Source organism: Lynx rufus, unplaced genomic scaffold (assembly GCF_022079265.1).
Source record: "Lynx rufus isolate CCGP_SWC_20201006 ecotype Redwood Valley unplaced genomic scaffold, mLynRuf1.p SCAF_4, whole genome shotgun sequence".
In the NCBI taxonomy this organism is placed as follows: domain Eukaryota; kingdom Metazoa; phylum Chordata; class Mammalia; order Carnivora; family Felidae; genus Lynx; species Lynx rufus.
The window spans coordinates 98,532,609-98,549,928 of record NW_025814856.1 but is presented as its reverse complement, the minus strand read 5'-3'; the positions used below and the strand labels follow the sequence as shown (position 1 = coordinate 98,549,928).

Genomic DNA, 17,320 nt, shown 5'->3' with positions numbered 1-17,320 from the left:
TGCCCCTCATGCATTGTATCTCTCTCCCTCTCTCAAATAAATGTTAAAAAATATATATTAATAAAGACTGATTAGAGCTCCATTACAAATATAGAATATAAATCTATGTGTCCTATGATCTTAAAAGTGGATTTTATTGAATCAGAAATCTGTTCACTAGTGCCACCTCAGTAACTAGTGTGTTGTCTGCTTTTGCACCATTTTCAAACAATATGTAATTCTTTTCTAATCAACTGGGAATCAAATTGATCGCTCATGTAGAACAAATTCACAAAAGGCAGCAATACAACAGAAATACTGAATTAGTTGGTTTCCCCCAAAACAGGTCATATATTTGGGGATGATCCCAGGAAGCCAGACCATGGAAGCAGAAAGATTGAGGTTAGGAGGTTTTGAAGGAAAACCAACAAAGAGTATGTCGTTGATCTGGCTATTATTCTGGAAAGAAGAACTCTGTTCTCCTGGGGTGTCATCTAATGAACTATATAGAATACACCTCAAAATTTTCCTTCAAAGTGATAAGAGTTTTAGACTTTCATCCACAGACTCATCATCCTGCAGCTGACTTGCTCCAGGGGAGCATCAACTCCCCTGCATTTCTGGGCTTTGGCTGTGAGTGGGCAGAACAAGATCCTGGGGCTCTGGAGAAAACCCTGGGGCAGGGAAGCTGAGAGATGCTATGGAAACTTGAGGTGAGAAAAGAAAGCTACATGAGCTACCAGCAGGATATCTTGATCAAGCAAGGGATGCTGCTGAATTTTGCACCACATCATTGCTATAAATTGTTAAAAGGCAGTTACTATCATCTGAACTTATTAGATGACATTTCAGTTTGCAGTGGGATGAAATCATTGACACACAACCTGTAAGTCAGCTTGTGATAAACATGAGATTCATACACAAAGGAGAATTTCTTGATGAGTTTTTTGCTCTATACTGAAAACTCAATGCAATGAGAGGATGGATTTTCATTTGGGGAAAGATTATTTTGTGAGCTGTGTTGATGTGACAAAAATATCCCTGAGATCACAGTAGCTTAACACAATAAAAGTGCCGTTCACTCATATCATAGTCCAGTGCAATGAGGTCAGTCTTTCTCCATCTTGTATGCTATATGATCTGGAACACGTGGTATCCAGGATTTCTATGGGAAAGGAAATGAGAGCTGAAGGGTCACATGAGATATTTTTCAGAGCTGGGCTTTAAAACCGCTTCCCTCACTTTCATCTATACTCTATTATCTGGTAATGCTATGGTCTCCAAAAGGTATTGCTGTGGATGCTGTCTTCCTGTGTACTTAGGAGGAGGAAATGGTGTGGGAAACGTGAGCATTGTTTTGCCACAAATGTGGACTGGGCAAAACATATGATTAGTGATTATGGACTAATAGAAGTGTATATAACAATGGAGGACAAAATTACACAAATAAGTAGTTCTATCATCCCCAATGACCTACATTGTGAGTTAGAACTTTCAACTGGAAATAAAAACAACAACTACTACTACAAAGAAACAGACTGGATATAATAATAGAACTAGATAAATTTTAGAGAAATATTGCATTAAATTCTGGTCGAAAAATATATGATTATCGGTTCACAATCCCTTATCTGCAATTCCCAAATCCAAAGATTTCAATTTCCTTGAAAATTCATAGCAAATCAATCTAATGGTAGAATATGACCTGAACAAAAAGGAGACTTATTTTATCTTTCTTGATCCCACTTGGTGTGATGCTTTGCTATAGAAACATTAACATTTCATTACATGATACTGTCTTTACCCTACTGAGTATGTTACATAACATAAGGAACATACATTGATTACATTTATAAAATCTGAATACAACTGAATACCAAAATATACATGGTCTTCAGAATTTCCAGTAATGTACTGTGGGCTTATACTACTAATTTGATAAATATTATGTTTAAATTTTTATTATGTTTCTACAATAAACTTCTTCTTATTACCTAAATTTGGGGTTCCATGTGTATTCCTAAAGCAAATGAAGTGGTAAAATAATGAGAAAATATTGAGACAAGCTGGTCTAAGAGAATAATATAATACATCTCCTAGTTCTATCCACTGAGAGGACCTAAGAGCAATAATACCTCACAAACCCTAGCACTCAAATTTTGGTTTCTAGGAGCCAAGTCTCCTTGAGGAAACCGCTAATGTCAGGGCTGCGGAATAGAAGGCACTGATGAGCCCAGAACGTCTTCTTGCACCAGAAGGTAGGAAAAAGAATAATGGAAATTTATCAAAAGAATTCAAGAGCCAGCTAGAAGGGGCTCAGCTCACAGTGGCCAGATATGGGACAATTTGGTTAACAAAATATAGTAATGTATTATAATCTCTAGATTAAATAAGATCCCTGAAACTATAGTGATACAAATGAATGTATGAATGAATGAATGAATGAATGAATGAAAAGTGCTTCCTTATGGTAGAATGCCAACTGATGCAAACGATATGATGAAATCATTTTGCAACCACCACAGAAATAACTGTTTCACACAAGAATCATATGTAATTATATGGAAACCAAGATCTGGGAGCTAGATATTCTAGGGTGTCATTGCTTCTAAGTCATCCAATGGACAGAGACAGAGCTATAAAATATATAGATGTATGGGATGCCTGGGTGGCTCGGTTGGTTGCAGGTCCAACTTCACCTCGGGTCATGGTCTTGCAGTTCGTGAGTTTGAGCCCCACATCGGGCTCTGTGCTAACAAACAGCTCAGAGCCTGAAGCCTGCTTCAGATTCTGTATCTCTCTCTCTCATGTTCTCCTGCTCTCTGTCTCTCAAAAATTATGTCTCTCTCTCTCCTGTATCTCTCTCTCCCTCCCCTGCTCATGCTCTGCCTCTCTCTGTCTCTCAAAAATTAATAAATGTTAAAATATATATATAATATAAAATATAAATATAAAATATAAAAAATATATGTATAGATAGATGTATATGTGTAAGTATACATCCTCTGTCTCTATAATAAAATAGGATATTTACATAGCCTCAAAGTATCTCCCTACAACGTAATAATTAATTACTATGTTAGTTTCCTATGGCTGCTGCAGTAAAGTACCATAATCTGGGTGGCCTCATAGTCCTAGAAGCTAGTAATCTGGAATCAATGCATAAGCAGGGCAACCTCAGGGGAGAATCTTTCCTTTTTTCTTCCTCGTTTCTGGTGGTTTGATGGCAATCCTTGGCATTCCTTGCCTTGCAGTGGCAGACCTTCAGCCTCTGCCTCTGTGATCACATGGCATTCTCCCCTTTCGTGTCTGTGTCTCTGTGTCTTTCTCCTCTTAAAAAGACAGCAGTCAAATTGGATTGAGGACTCACCCTGTCCCAGTATGACATTTTAACTAATTACATCTACAGTAACTCTATTTCCAAATTAGTTCACGTTCTGAGGGACTAGAAGTTAGGACTTCAACATATCCTTCCCCACTCCCCATGTTTCATAGGTTTATTGCCAAACTGCTTTCAAGAAGGTAATATCAATTTTCATCCTAACTTATGCAAAGACAGTTTGGTAAAGATGACAAAAATAGTAATATTCATTCCTGGTACTAGTTCTAATCAATATTTCTTTGATTATCACTGAGGTTAAACACTTTTTCCCCATAATGTTCTGGCCATCTTTTTTTTACTCCAGTAAAAATAAATAAATAAAATAACATTAAATTTATCATTTAAACCATATTTAAGTATACATACGAATGTTAAGTACATTCACATTGTTGTGCAACAGGTCTCTAGAACTTTTTCATCTTGCAAAATTGAACCCATTATACAGTAATATACATTGTATATACCCATTAAACACTAATTTATCCTCCCCCTTTCCCCAGCCCTTGGCAACCATCTTTCGACTTTCTGTTTCTATGACTTTGACTACTTACTTTAGATACTTTATATGAGGGAAATCATACAGTAGCTGTCCTTCTATGACTGGCTTATTTCACTTAGCATAATGTCTTTGAGGTTCAACCATATTATAGCTTGTGACAGGATTTCCTTCCTATTTATGGTGGTATAATATTTAATTGTATGTCTATATCACATTTTCTTTATCCATTCATCTATTAATGGACATTTAGGTTGCTTCCACCTCTTGGCTATTATAAGTGATGGGGCAATGAACATGGGTGTGCAAATATCTATTTGAGATATCTATTTGATCACCATATCTTAGCACTGGCATAGGAGAAAACACTTTACTGTGAAGATACCTGGAAAACACCACTTTGACCAAATGATCAAAGTTACCATCACCAGTAATGGGACAAACTGATACATGTGCCTCCTGATATGATGTGCCAATAAGAACCGCCATCTCTGTGATATTCCTGCTGAAAATGCACATCCTGAATCTAAATCTGACAATATAAAACTTAGAGACATTCTACAAACTAATTGGCCTTACTCTTCAAAACTATCAAACTCATGGAGATACAGACTGAGGAACTCTAGATTTAAAGAGACTTAAATGACATTACAACCAAATGCAATGTGTGATATGGGACTGGAATTCCCAGCTCTTTTAGAAAAATTGCATTGGGGCGCCTGGGTGGCTCAGTTGGTTAAGCGTCCAACTTCGACTCGGGTCATGATCCCACGGTTTGTGAGTTTGAGCCCCGCATCGGGCTCTGTGCTGACAGCTCAGAGCCTGGAGCCTGCTTCGGATTCTGTGTCTCCCTTTCTCTCGGCCCCTCCCCTGCTCACACTCTGTCTCAGTCTCTCTCAAAAATAAATAAACATACAAAAAAAAAAGAAAATCAATTCTATAGATAGAGAGATGAATGGCTATATAGACAGAAATGATAAAGCAAGTGTGGTAAAATATTAACATTTCGTAAATTTGAGTATATGGGAACAGTTGCACTATATTTAAAACTTTGCAAATCTGAAATTAGTGTCAAAATAAAAATTCTTAGAAATAGCAAGCTCACTAAAATATGAAGAATGGTTAAAAAGGCATGAGATTAATGCAGAGCAAAGAAGAGCAACTGTTTAGGAATGTGACAGGAAAGAAGAAATAGAAGTGTTTGCCTTTGAGAAATATTTTGTACACAGAACTGATAGGGTTTGCTGATTGAAAATGTGGGGAAAGGAGGAATCAAGATGACTTCCAGAGTTATAACCTTAGTTCCTGGGTACATTTTTGATCCATTTACTGAGTCTGAGAAGGTTGGGCACAGAATGCTTCTAAGACAAAGTCAAGAGTTTAGTTTTGAACTTTTTTTCTGGTGGCAAAAGCTGTCTCTTACTAGGGCAGCGAGCAGGGTAGCTGTGCCGTCTCAGGAATTTTCACTGCCATGTGCCAAATTTTTGTGTATGTAAGTTTGTGGCAAGCTTCTAAAACAAATCGTATTGGTTACAGCAGTAGTATTAGTAAAATGTTAACTGGCATGTATACTAACGCTTGGTAATGTCTGTATCAGTGCAAAGTGTTCAAAGGTCTGCCATGGATAAAGATAATGAAGTTCAGGGGTCTTATTTCAGGTGAATGTGTAACATAGGGCTATCTTAGACAAACCTGAAGAAGAACAAACACGTTTCAAAGGTAAATAGAATTATGCCCTAATTTATTTGTGTTGATAGCTCATCTCTGAAAATCATTGGAAAATTAAAATGAGTAATTAAAATTGTTTTCTCTTTGTGTTCAGAGGTTGAATGTTGACATCATGAGCTCCCAGGCCAAGCCAAGAAATCAGCGTCATTGAAAGAGAAGAGCTCTTTATTGATTGTCCATGGAATTTCTAGTGAGACATAGCAATGTACATTGATGCCACATCTTGATAGATGATAATCATAGATTAGATGCATAAGGTCTTTGTTAAAAGAGCTCAGATCTGTCATGTCCACAAAGTGCATCAGAGTGACTCACAAGCCTATAAAGTCTATTTTGTTAAGAAATGCCAAGTGCCTAAAAATAAAAAATGAGATGGGAGAAACTAAGAAAACTTAGTTTCCTCTGAGTTTATCTCATTTAATTAGGGTGGAATGGACACGTTCTCATAGCATGGCAGAAAGACAAAAGAGACTATAACTCAATCATGCAAGAGATTACCAGACAATGTGCACCTTCTTTCAAGCCATTCTTTGTGACACATTTGCTGATGTCCCATTAGTCAAAGCAAGGAAACTGGCTGAGTCCTAAATTGGAGTGGGAGAAGAATATAAGATTACAGGGCAGACTATGAATATGGGGTAGTTATTAATGGAGCCATTAATGCAATCGACCTACCACAGTCTACACTCTGGTCCTGATTACTTATGTTCTTTCCACCTGCAGAATACACTAACCCCCTTTCAAGACTCCAAATTCTCATTCAAACATGGCAACACACTTAAAATACTTCTTATGATCTTCTCTTTGGATGTGGCTTCTTCTGATATGGAGACACACACTGAAACTGTGAGTAACTTGCCCCGCTCCCAAAACTCAACATAAAATGGTGAGACACGGATTTGATAAATACAATAGATATTTCTTTTTAAACAGGAAAGCCTTGGAGACATATAGCAGTCATTGATTTGTTTTCAATTGCTGTAAATCAGAAATATCACGAAAATAAAAATGATCACACAATGTATCAAAGACCTGAACTTAAATCTAAAATTATAAACTCTTTGAAATATAGATAAAATGGACTTCATCAAAATTAAGAACCTTTGTGCACCAAAAGACACTGTCTAAAGGATGAAAAGATAACCCGCAGAATGGGAGAAGACATTTGCAAATTATATGCCATAGGGGTTAATACCCCAAATTTGTAAAGCACCCCTACAACTTAACAACAAAAAAGCCAAACAGCACAATTCAAAGTCATCAAAGGACTTGAACAGACCAGTCTCCAAAGAAGAAATACAAATGAGAAGTAAGCATATGAAAAGATGAAAATACATCTTCAATATTTTAAAATATTTGATATTTAGGGGTGCCTGAGTGGCTCAGTTCGTTGAGTGTCTGACTTGGACTCAGGTCATGATCTCATGGTTCGTAGGTTCGAGGCCCACATTGGATTCTGCTGTCAGTGCAGAGCCTGTTTCAGATCCACCCCCTCTCCCTCAAAAATAAATAAACATTAAAAATAAAATAAGATATTTAATGTTATATTTTTATATTTTAAATATTATAAAATCTATTATGTCAATATGTTAATTGACCTGAGAAGAAAAATGAGATGATCATCTCCACGGAAGCTAAAGAGTCATTTGATAAAATTTTCAATTCCAGTTTTGACCTCCAAAATACTCTAAAAATGCACATTAGATGGCTACTTCTTAATATGACATATCCAGCCAGCCTTGTGGAACACTAGAGGCACTCTGACTAAATCAGGAATATCTTACTTGAAGGACCATGACAAGAAAACATAGAAACAACAAGAAATAGACATCAACATAAGGTAATAAAGGTAGAAAATAATAAAGGAGGAGGTTGAACTATCAATATTTAAAGATGATATGGTTGTATACCTGAAAACCCTAAAGAATCAGCCAAAGTGTTTCAAATGAGTAATAAAAAATTCCCTAAGATAGAGCAGATGTAGATTTAATATAGAGACATCTCCATATACAAGCAATTATTAGAAGCTACTATGATAGAAAAGATCCTACTTCGAATAGCAGTCAAAAAGAGAAAACATCCAAGAATGAACTTAACTGGAACAGAGCAAGTCTTATATGAATAAAGACTTTAATGTGCCACTAACTAATATAAAAGACAACTTATACAAATGGAAAGACACATAATACTTTTGGACCCAAACCATAACCAAAGGATCTCATTTATCCTAAATTAATTTATGAAGTTAATCTGATTCCAATATAGATACTAATAGGGGTTTTTTTTTGGGGGGGGACATATAAGCTGATTCTGAATTTCACTTGGAAAAACAAACAAACAAACAAACAAACAAGAATAGCTAAAAAAAATCTCTGATTAAAAAAAGGGCAATAGGGTACTTTCACTAGACATAAAACCGACTTATAGCATTATGAAATAATATAACATATGAGAAAAACCTCTGTAATTAGAACTGTGGGAGGCTGTTGCTTGACAACCTGTTGATTCAGAGTAAAAAGTACATAAATTGTCCCATACAAATGAATTAATTTAGTATGTGCTATAGGTTGTATGTAAAGTCAATGATGGAAAAGGTGGACTCTTTAATAAATTGTATTGGCAATAGGTAGTCATTTGAAACAGAATTAAGTTGGATCCCTACCTCACATCATAAGGTATAGGAAAAAAAAAACAAGTGATTTCTTTTATTACTTTGGAGTGAGGAAATCTCTAACTATGCAAAAACTATTCAAAACCCGGAAGTCATAAAAGAAAAGATTGACAAAATCTCTCTGTGTATAGAAAACTTCTACAAAGCAAACACCATAAACAAAGCAAAAGACAGACTGAGAAAAAGTATGTGTATCTTATATCATAGGCACAGGGCTAATCTCCCAAACATGTAAAGAATTCTTCAGAGTTGATAAGAAAAAGACCAATAACAGATAAATGGACAGACAGTATAAGCAGAGTGTTCACAGAAACGGAAGTATGAATTGCTTTTAAATATATGGCAGGATGCAAGTTGATACACTGTTGAGGGTGTGGGGTTGTAGGAGATAAGCGCTACTGCTTTGCTAGTCAGGAATATAAATTGCTGGGGTCCCTAAGGAGAATAACCGTGCTGAAATACCAAATTAAAAATGCATATACCTTATGGCCCAGTAATTCCTCATCTGGGAACTTACACACATATTCATATTGGTGGAAAATGATGTATACGTAAAGCAATTCACTGTATTATTTGTAATAGTAATTGTTTGGAACTAATTAAGAAGGGAATGGTGGATCAACACCAGTGAGAATCAGTGAGGGGCTGCAGATTGATGTTGGGACACTGATGCCGTATAACACTATGGTAACAAAGAACGGGGGAAATTATGTATTGATAGGGATTTCCCTACCCATTTCTTTGTACTATATAAAGGAACTTTGTAAGAATACATGAAAAGCTAGTTAAGTACAAGCTACAAGTAGTTGTCACCAGAATTAGGTAGATGAAGAACTGTGGAGGAAAAACAAAAGTTTTCACTCTCTGCCTTTAATATTTTTTGATTTTTGAACCATCAGAGTTTATTTCCTATTCAAAAACAAACACAGAAAAAGAATTATAGTAAGGCAGTTGACCTTGAAAGAGGAAAGTAGAGGACACGGGCTGGTGCCAGTATACATTCCTATTTCTGTTATCTCCACATATCTCCCCTGGCATTTTAAAGATGACCAGAATGCTGAGAGAGAGGCTTACCAATCCTCTGGTGTCTTCTTTCTCATCTCCCCTTATAACTCCATTGGTATTTTCAAGGCTAGCACCTTGCCAAAAAAGAAGCGTACACATGCTTCATGCGGGAAGTGATGGACCCTTGCAATTTTGTTCCAATAATATGCCTGTTTCTTTTGACATGTACCCCATTGGATAATATTAGAACTCTGAAAAAAAAGAATTAAAGATAACTACTGGAATGGTAAAAGCAGGGGATATAAGGTTTAAATTGGTAGAAAAATAAACACTGGATGATTGCAACATTTTAGAAAAATAAATCACAACAATAAAGAGTAGTAATATAAAATGGGATGGAAATAGTAAGACTAAAAATTACAGTTAGCAGAAAAAAAAATATGACAGTGTAAAACTCCCTCTGGCAATATCTGGACTACAGCTATTTTGGTTGTTTGATTTCAAGTTCCAACGTAAACCCAAGCTGACAGGGGACCTAGGGTGAGGGAAACATTTTCTCCCCATATTGAAAACTGGAAGAACCATCAGAGCTCCACACCACCACCAGCTCCTGGGCAGTAAGATGCCCCTGCGGTTGGGGTGTGGCAGGGGTGGGGTGGGGTGGGGGGAGAGGCTTGGAATTTGCTCTTAATCACAGACAGATGGACTATCGAGGACCCACATTTCTGCTCCATACAACACAGAGTCAATAATTTTGTACCATGAAATGTTTAAGGAAGGCATAACAGAAGCCCACCACTCACATTAAAAAAAACAATGGAAAAATGAAAAACTCAATAAAGCTCCCATCAAATGACCAGCTCTGAGCAATGTTGCTTCCTGATGTACCTTCCAAGTTAAACTATTTGTGTAACGTAGCCCAAGGTAATGGAATGAAGTGATGTAGTAGATGGAATTATAAACCATAAACCAGCCATAAATTGGAGAGAATCTTGCTTTTTTTTTTTTTCAACGTTTATTTATTTTTCTTGGGACAGAGAGAGACAGAGCATGAACGGGGGAGGGGCAGAGAGAGAGGGAGACACAGAATTGGAAACAGGCTCCAGGCTCTGAGCCATCAGCCCAGAGCCCGACGCGGGGCTCGAACTCACGGACCGCGAGATCGTGACCTGGATGAAGTCGGACGCTTAACCGACTGCGCCACCCAGGCGCCCCGAGAATCTTGCTTTTTAAAAAAATTGTAAGACTTCTTTATATAAGGATAGTAAAAGTAGATCTATTAGTTTTTAAACTATTTTCTTTCAATTTGCCATTTAATTTATTTATGACATTTCTTTTGACCAAGAGAAATATTTCTTTTTCATAAATATTACCATCATATGCATTTTGCTTTCCTCCTTTGTTTATATGTTTAAGCTATTTTCTCTGTATCAGAGATTAGAAAAAAACCAAATTGCATGTCCCCCTCCTTTTCTCATTTAGTTAAAATTCTATGTTCACTATTATTATGAATTCTCATATATACAAATGACTCTATTCCCAGTTTTTTCTTCTGGTCTCTTGATGTAGTACATGAATTTAATTGTAAATTTCTGGGTTTCTTTATTATTATTATTATTACCTTCAGATAAACTTTTTTTTAAGTTTATTTACTCATTTTGAGAGAGACAGAGACAGCACAAGCGGGGGAGGGGCAGAGAGAGAGGGAGAGAGAAACCGAAGCAGGCTCCGAGCTGTCAACCGAGAGCCCGATGTGGGGCTCGAACTCACGAAATGTGGGATCATGACCAGAGCTGAAACTGAGAGTCTGATGCTCAACTGACTGAGCCTCCCAGGTGCCCCTTTATTATTATTATTTATTATTGAATGCAAATACTTCCCTCATCATTCTTTGCGGCAGCTGTGGAGGTGAGCTCAGCTCTCAATACAAAAAACTCAACTGTGAGGTCCAGCATGCAAGACAAAAAGTCAACATTTTTGAAGCAGTAAATGCTCCTGATCAGCACTAGAAGGAAGGAAGGGCTGCTCTTACACAATGACAGATGGAAAGAATATGTGTGGAACTGAGGTAATCCACTTGGGTTGTGGTCACTACTCCGTTGTCCTCCTGGGACTGTAAATGAATGAGTGCATCAACCTCTGCCTAATGAGTATGATTACCAAGAGCTCAGTGACCCATCCAGAAGGAGAGTGTGGATCAACCACAACTCTAGGTAAGCCAGCAAAAGTTGCACAGATAAGGGCAAAGGGAGTTTAGAATTGATAGTGGAGGACAGAGATAGGACCATCAGTTGTGTCCTGGAGGCTAACTGCGCACACAGGGACTGTAGCCTGTCTTATTGACCTCGCTTTTTAAAATTTACCTTCAGAAAAAAAAAAAAAAAAAAAAAAATTAAAAAAAAAAAAAAAAAAAGGCGCCTGGGTGGCGCAGTCGGTTAAGCGTCCGACTTCAGCCAGGTCACGATCTCGCGGTCCGTGAGTTCGAGCCCCGCGTCGGGCTCTGGGCTGATGGCTCAGAGCCTGGAGCCTGTTTCCAATTCTGTGTCTCCCTCTCTCTCTGCCCCTCCCCCGTTCATGCTCTGTCTCTCTCTGTCCCAAAAATAAATAAACGTTGAAAAAAAAAAATTTAAAAAAAAAAAATTTACCTTCAGAGGGGCACCTGAGTGGCTCATTTGGTTAAGCGTCCGACTCTTGGTTTTGGCTCAAGTCATGATCTCACGGTTCCTGAGTTTGAGCCCCGCATCGGGCTCTGCACTGACAGCGTGGAACCTGGTTGGGATTCTATCCCTCTCCTTCTCTCTCTGTGCCTCTCCAACTTGTGGTCTCTCGGTCTCTCTCTCTCTCTGTCTCTCTCTCTCAAAATAAACTTAAAAAATAAATAAATATTGTTTTTTAATATAAAGAAATGAAAATAAAATTTACCTTCAGAAAAAGCGGCCCATGGAAAGCATGTAGGACAAAAGTGTGGACGTGGATTTGTGCGCCACAGCAGGGCAGACTGTGACGGTTGTGCGCATGCCCTGTTCACATCTCCCGTGCAGAGAACCTGATGTGAAGAACGTAACAGGCAGTCTGTGGATACCACGCTATGGCATCTGCCTCACTGTTCAGCTCGAGGTCGGGATATTCCTCGGCTACACCCAGCCAACAAGAAGTAGGGCAGCGGCCAATTACCCAGGCTGTCCCTCTCTGATGCAGGACTCCTCTGACTGGATAATCTTTTCTCTGGGGCATCTCATGGCCTGCTGAGACTTTCTCGGAGTTTCATGCACACGGAAGCTCCTCTTACCCAAATTTCCACCCTTTTCTCTCCCTTTCACAGGTGTCCCAAATGCATCATGGTGTGAGGGAAAGAGAGTCATCAAAATGACTAATAAATTTTGACCTCAAGCATTTTTATGTAAAAAAAAAAAAAAGATCTTCAGTCAAAATAGAAGACAAATGACAACGGGGGGGGGAGTATTTGCAACATTAGACAAGTGGTTATCATCTTTATTTTACAAAGAATGCCTGAAGGTTACCAAGAAAAAGATAAGCCTTTAAGTTACATATAGAGAAAAGAAATAAATAGACATTTTATTTAGAACAAAATCAAAAACTGAAAATAACTAATTATGACCCGATTCTCCTATTAGCCCACCCAAACAATTACCTTCCCTCAAAGAATTCCTTAGCTGTGTATGAGAAGGTCTCAGAGCTGAAATATTATCTCCTCAGAGAGACCTGATCCGACCTTTGCATGGAAGAGGCCTCTGTAACAATGCCTGCTTTTAGGAAATGAAGAAAAGGGGATAAAGAGGAGGAGGAAATATAATTTCCTTTTTTCCCCCACAACATTAGATGTTTGTTTTATTGTTTTTCTTGCTTAAAAACAAATATAGCATACAATATATGCTGTTTTGCACTTATTTGTTTGAGTGTAGTCGATATACAATGTTACATTAGTTTCAGGATAACCTCGTATCCAACAGTCTACCTAACAATGCCTCAGAGTTCCATGCTCCTTCTTTCCATCCACTTTTGTGCTAAGGGTCACTGCTCACTTTGTCATAGATCACAGATTGGGGATTTATGGGTTAGATACACCTAAAGATAACCCTGCTATTTCTCCCAAGCCCTCTCTGTATAGGGTGGGGTTACCTTTATTCTCCTTCCCAGCATCATCATATGTTACGGTGTCTCAAATTTTTACAAAGGACCAGGAAAACTAAAGTCACAAGAAACAGGAATTTTCTTGAATCATCCAACATCCTCCGGATTACAGGGAAAAGGGAGCCGTTGAGACCACATTCTAATGAGGAAAGAGCCTCTGATTCAAGGTCTAATTTATAAAGCCACTCACTGGAACTAGATGGTCTCAGAGCAGGATCATGATGGTGGGTGGTAAAAAGCAAGTGTCCACAGATGTGGTCACTGCCCTGTGCCTAGAGCAAATGTGTACCAACAGCTTGAGTCTTTGGCCTGGTATCTGGTCCTCAGAGCAGTAACCTCTGAAAAAGAAACAAAATTGTCAGTTAGGGAAGGAACCAGCACTGATACCACTAGAATTATTGGTAATCTTTTTTTTTTTTTTTTTTTTTTTTTTTTCACACACAGGCACACAGTGTGAATGGGGGAGAGGCAGAGAGAGAGAGATAATCCCAAGCAGGCTCTGCACTGTCGGCACAGAGCCTGACGTGGGGCTCAAACTCATGAACCATGAGATCATGACCTGAGCTGAAATCAAGAGTCGGACGCTTAACCAAATGAGCCACCTAGGCACCCCTGATTGTTTGGTAATCTTAAAAAAAAAAATGAGGAAACAGCATTGGCGGAGCAGGAAGAAACGATGTGGAAAGAACAGGAGGAGACTCCCAGCCCTGTTTTTCTGAAGAGGGGCAGAGGACTGTGGAAATTTGCTATCAGGATATTTTATGAGCTGCTCTGGGTGCCCCTATTGCTCAACAGACTGCTATGGTCTGAAGAAACACTTATGACCATCACACTGCCTTGTTCCAAAAAGGATATAAGAAGGCTTACTGGGCAGGGCAAAATATAGTCAGAGAACATCGTTTGAAGTAGATGAGAAGGAAAAAGGGGCCAAGAAGGGGAAGGAGGCTAATAAAAATAACGAAGACCAAAGTGCTCTGTTGTCTGGGATGGAGCAAAAATTTAGCTCTTGTTTTTTATCAGCACATGTAAAAAGTCAATTCACAGTGTCCATAAGATAGTAGCAGATAAACTGTTCAGCAGAAGCACAAATATTCCAATTCTAAAGCCAGAATGAAATAACTCTTAAGAGTCCACATAAACAGGCCATTGTGTAACATAATCAACAACATTCTTACAGTTGACACAATGATGAATTTCATATAACTGTTTTGTAGAGTGTCCTGCAATGCTGACCACTGGCTTCAAACTGGAGAGAGATTCTAGGGAGATATAAGGAAAATATTGCACAGGTGGTCTTTGCTACGTGCTTGCCTGACTTAACTCTGGGGGTACATTTTAAAGGATCCGAGGAAGTGATAAAGAGCAAATCTTAAAAATAAATTTTTTTGGACGTTTATTCATTTTTTGAGAGACAGAGCACGAGCAGGGGAGGGAGAGAGAGGGAGACACAGAATCTGAAGCAGGCTCCAGGCTCTGAGCTGTCAGCACAGACCCCGACTCGGGGCTCAAACTCACAAATCATGCGATCATGGCCTGAGCCAAAGGTAGATGCTTAACCGACTAAGCCACCCAGGTGCCCCTAAAGAACAAATTCTTAATGTTTCTTTATAAATAGTGTGTTTCAGGGGCGCCTGGGTGATTCAGTCAGTCAAGCGTCTGACTCTTGGTTTCAGCTCACGTCATGATCTTGTGGTTTCATGCGTACGAGCCCTGTGTTGTGCTCTGCACTGGCAACATGGAGCCTGCTTGGGATTCTCTCTTTCTCTCTCTCTCTCTCGCTCTCTCTCTGCCACTCCCCCACTTGCTTTGTCTCTGTCTCTGTCAAAATAAACTTAAAAATAAACAAATAAATAAGTAAATGAATAAATACTGTGCTTCAGTCAAACGCATAGCTGACAGACACTAAGTAGCTGGGAGTTCAATCCCAGATAACCTAACCTGAAGTTCAGGTAGGAAATCTAGGGATCTAGGAAAAAAAGCAGGCTCAATTGGATATTGAGCTAATGTAGGAGCAACATTTTGGGGAGAAATTTAAGAGTCTAATAATAACTATTTTCTGATGGAATACTATAGAGCTTAGCTAAGAGTCTCTTTAGGGGGAAAAACTTGGAATATGCACTATCACACAGACAGATGGGCCATTAGGTTTCAAATTTCTGCTCAGTATAACTTGGTCTTAATTAATATGAGTCTGGAAAATGTGAAAAGAAGGCATAACTTAACATAGTGGCCATTAATCCCCACCCCCCCAAGTCTAAAAAAAGCATCCATAGAAAGCCTAGCTTTGAGTGCTGTGATTTCCTGATGTTCTTCCAAGTTAAATTATTTGAGTAATGTTCATCAAGGTAGCTGAATGAAGTGACCTTCTGTATAGAATTAATCAGGAACCAACTGAAGTTTGGAAAATATCTTGTTTTTTCTAAACTTTAAGAGTCCTATATATACTCAGGATATTACTTTTTTCTCAAATGTTCATGTTCAACAATTTTCCAGCTTGTATTTTTTCTATTTATGACTTCTGGTATATTGGTTTTAAATTTTTATTTAATGGGATGTAGCCATTCTGGTTTTCCCTTTCGCTTTATTCTTAATGGATCTTTTCTCATCTTGAGATATTCACTTACATTTTCTACTTCTTCTTTTATGTCTTTAAACCCATTACTCATCTTAAGTGTCTTTTGGTATAGAGAGTAAGAATGGGAGTCTACTGTCCCCATCCCCATTGTTAAGCAATTCTTGGGACTATCTAAAGAATATTTGTACCTTTCTCTCGTAAAGTAAAAATCAAACTGTAACATTATTCTAGTATGTCCTGGATTAAAATGTTTCTGTGCTTGCTATTCTGTCATTAATCTATATATTCTTGCATCTACTATTCCACACCGATGTGACTGTAACTTAATAATATGTCTAAATGTCCAATTGTTTGAGTCCTACCCTTTTCATTAGTCTATTTAAATTTTTTTCTTATTCTTGTCCATGTATTACTTCTTTAGAGTTTCCATTTTAAATTTTGTAGTCTCTGAGAAAGGGCTCCAGCTCCATGTCCCTTGTGCATATGTATGTTTTAAAAATGCTGGGCCCCTCAGACTTCAACTAAATGTTTTTCCATCACTTTTTCTCTCCCAGTGATAGTGTCCTGAGGTGAGGATGAGATGGAAGGAGGCAAGGAAAAGAAAAGATGGGTTCTTAGTTCTAGTTTTCTCTTTCTATGCCAGGGATGGCTGTCACTGTTTTTCTCCCAAATTACCTTGGAAAAGCACATCTTGCCTCTCCAAATATTAGTTATCTTCTGAAACTGGTCTCACGTAGTCTCAGAGAAGAGAATCTATTCCTTTTACTAGCAGAGCTTTGACCCAATGACTTGTCAAATAAAACAAACCAAAACAAAAAACCACAACTGGCTTAGTTATGAAAAACTATAGTCAAAAATCAAGTACTTACTGAGACTAGAAGCTATAAAGAGGGTGAAGAATTACAAAAAAAAACAAAAAAACAAAAAAACAAAAACAAAAAAACCCTGCCAGATACAGACTCAAGCTTTATTTTTACTGTAGGATAAGCCTTTAAATATAGCAAACATTTAAAATATTGGAGACATTGGAGATATTTAAAATATTGGAGATACCTGGGTGGCTAAGTCAGTTAAGCGTCTGACTTTGGCTCAGGTCATGATCTCACAGTTCGTGGGTTTGAGCCCCATGTCGGGCTCTGTGCTAACAGCCCAGAGCCTAGAGTCTGCTTCACATTCTGTCTGTCTGTCTCTCTCTCTGCCCCTCCCCAGTTCATGCTCTGTCTCTGTCTCTCAAAAATAAATAAACGTTAAAAATAAAATTTAAATTTAAAAAAATATTGTTGATGTTTTAAATTTGAAAATAAAAAATAAAGGGAAAATATATTTTAAAAA

General features: G+C 38.0%; 1 protein-coding gene and 1 long non-coding RNA gene across 4 annotated transcripts in view; both read right to left on the bottom strand.

Annotated features, from left to right (window-relative positions):
- Window positions 1–9,518, bottom strand: LOC124523803 (uncharacterized). Its single transcript, XR_006965103.1, has 3 exons — window positions 9,331–9,518; window positions 6,084–6,169; window positions 1–1,144 (listed from the first exon to the last, which is right to left on the bottom strand). It is a non-coding gene; the product is annotated as an uncharacterized LOC124523803 (long non-coding RNA).
- A 3,205-nt stretch (window positions 9,519–12,723) lies between these two features.
- Window positions 12,724–17,320, bottom strand: part of CASD1 (CAS1 domain containing 1) — a 62,362-nt gene continuing 57,765 nt past the window's right edge. For all 3 annotated transcript variants that reach the window (XR_006965102.1, XR_006965100.1, XR_006965101.1), the window contains one exon: window positions 12,724–13,751. The gene's annotated coding sequence lies outside the window, so the exon portion shown is untranslated. The remainder of the gene's footprint in view (window positions 13,752–17,320) is intronic.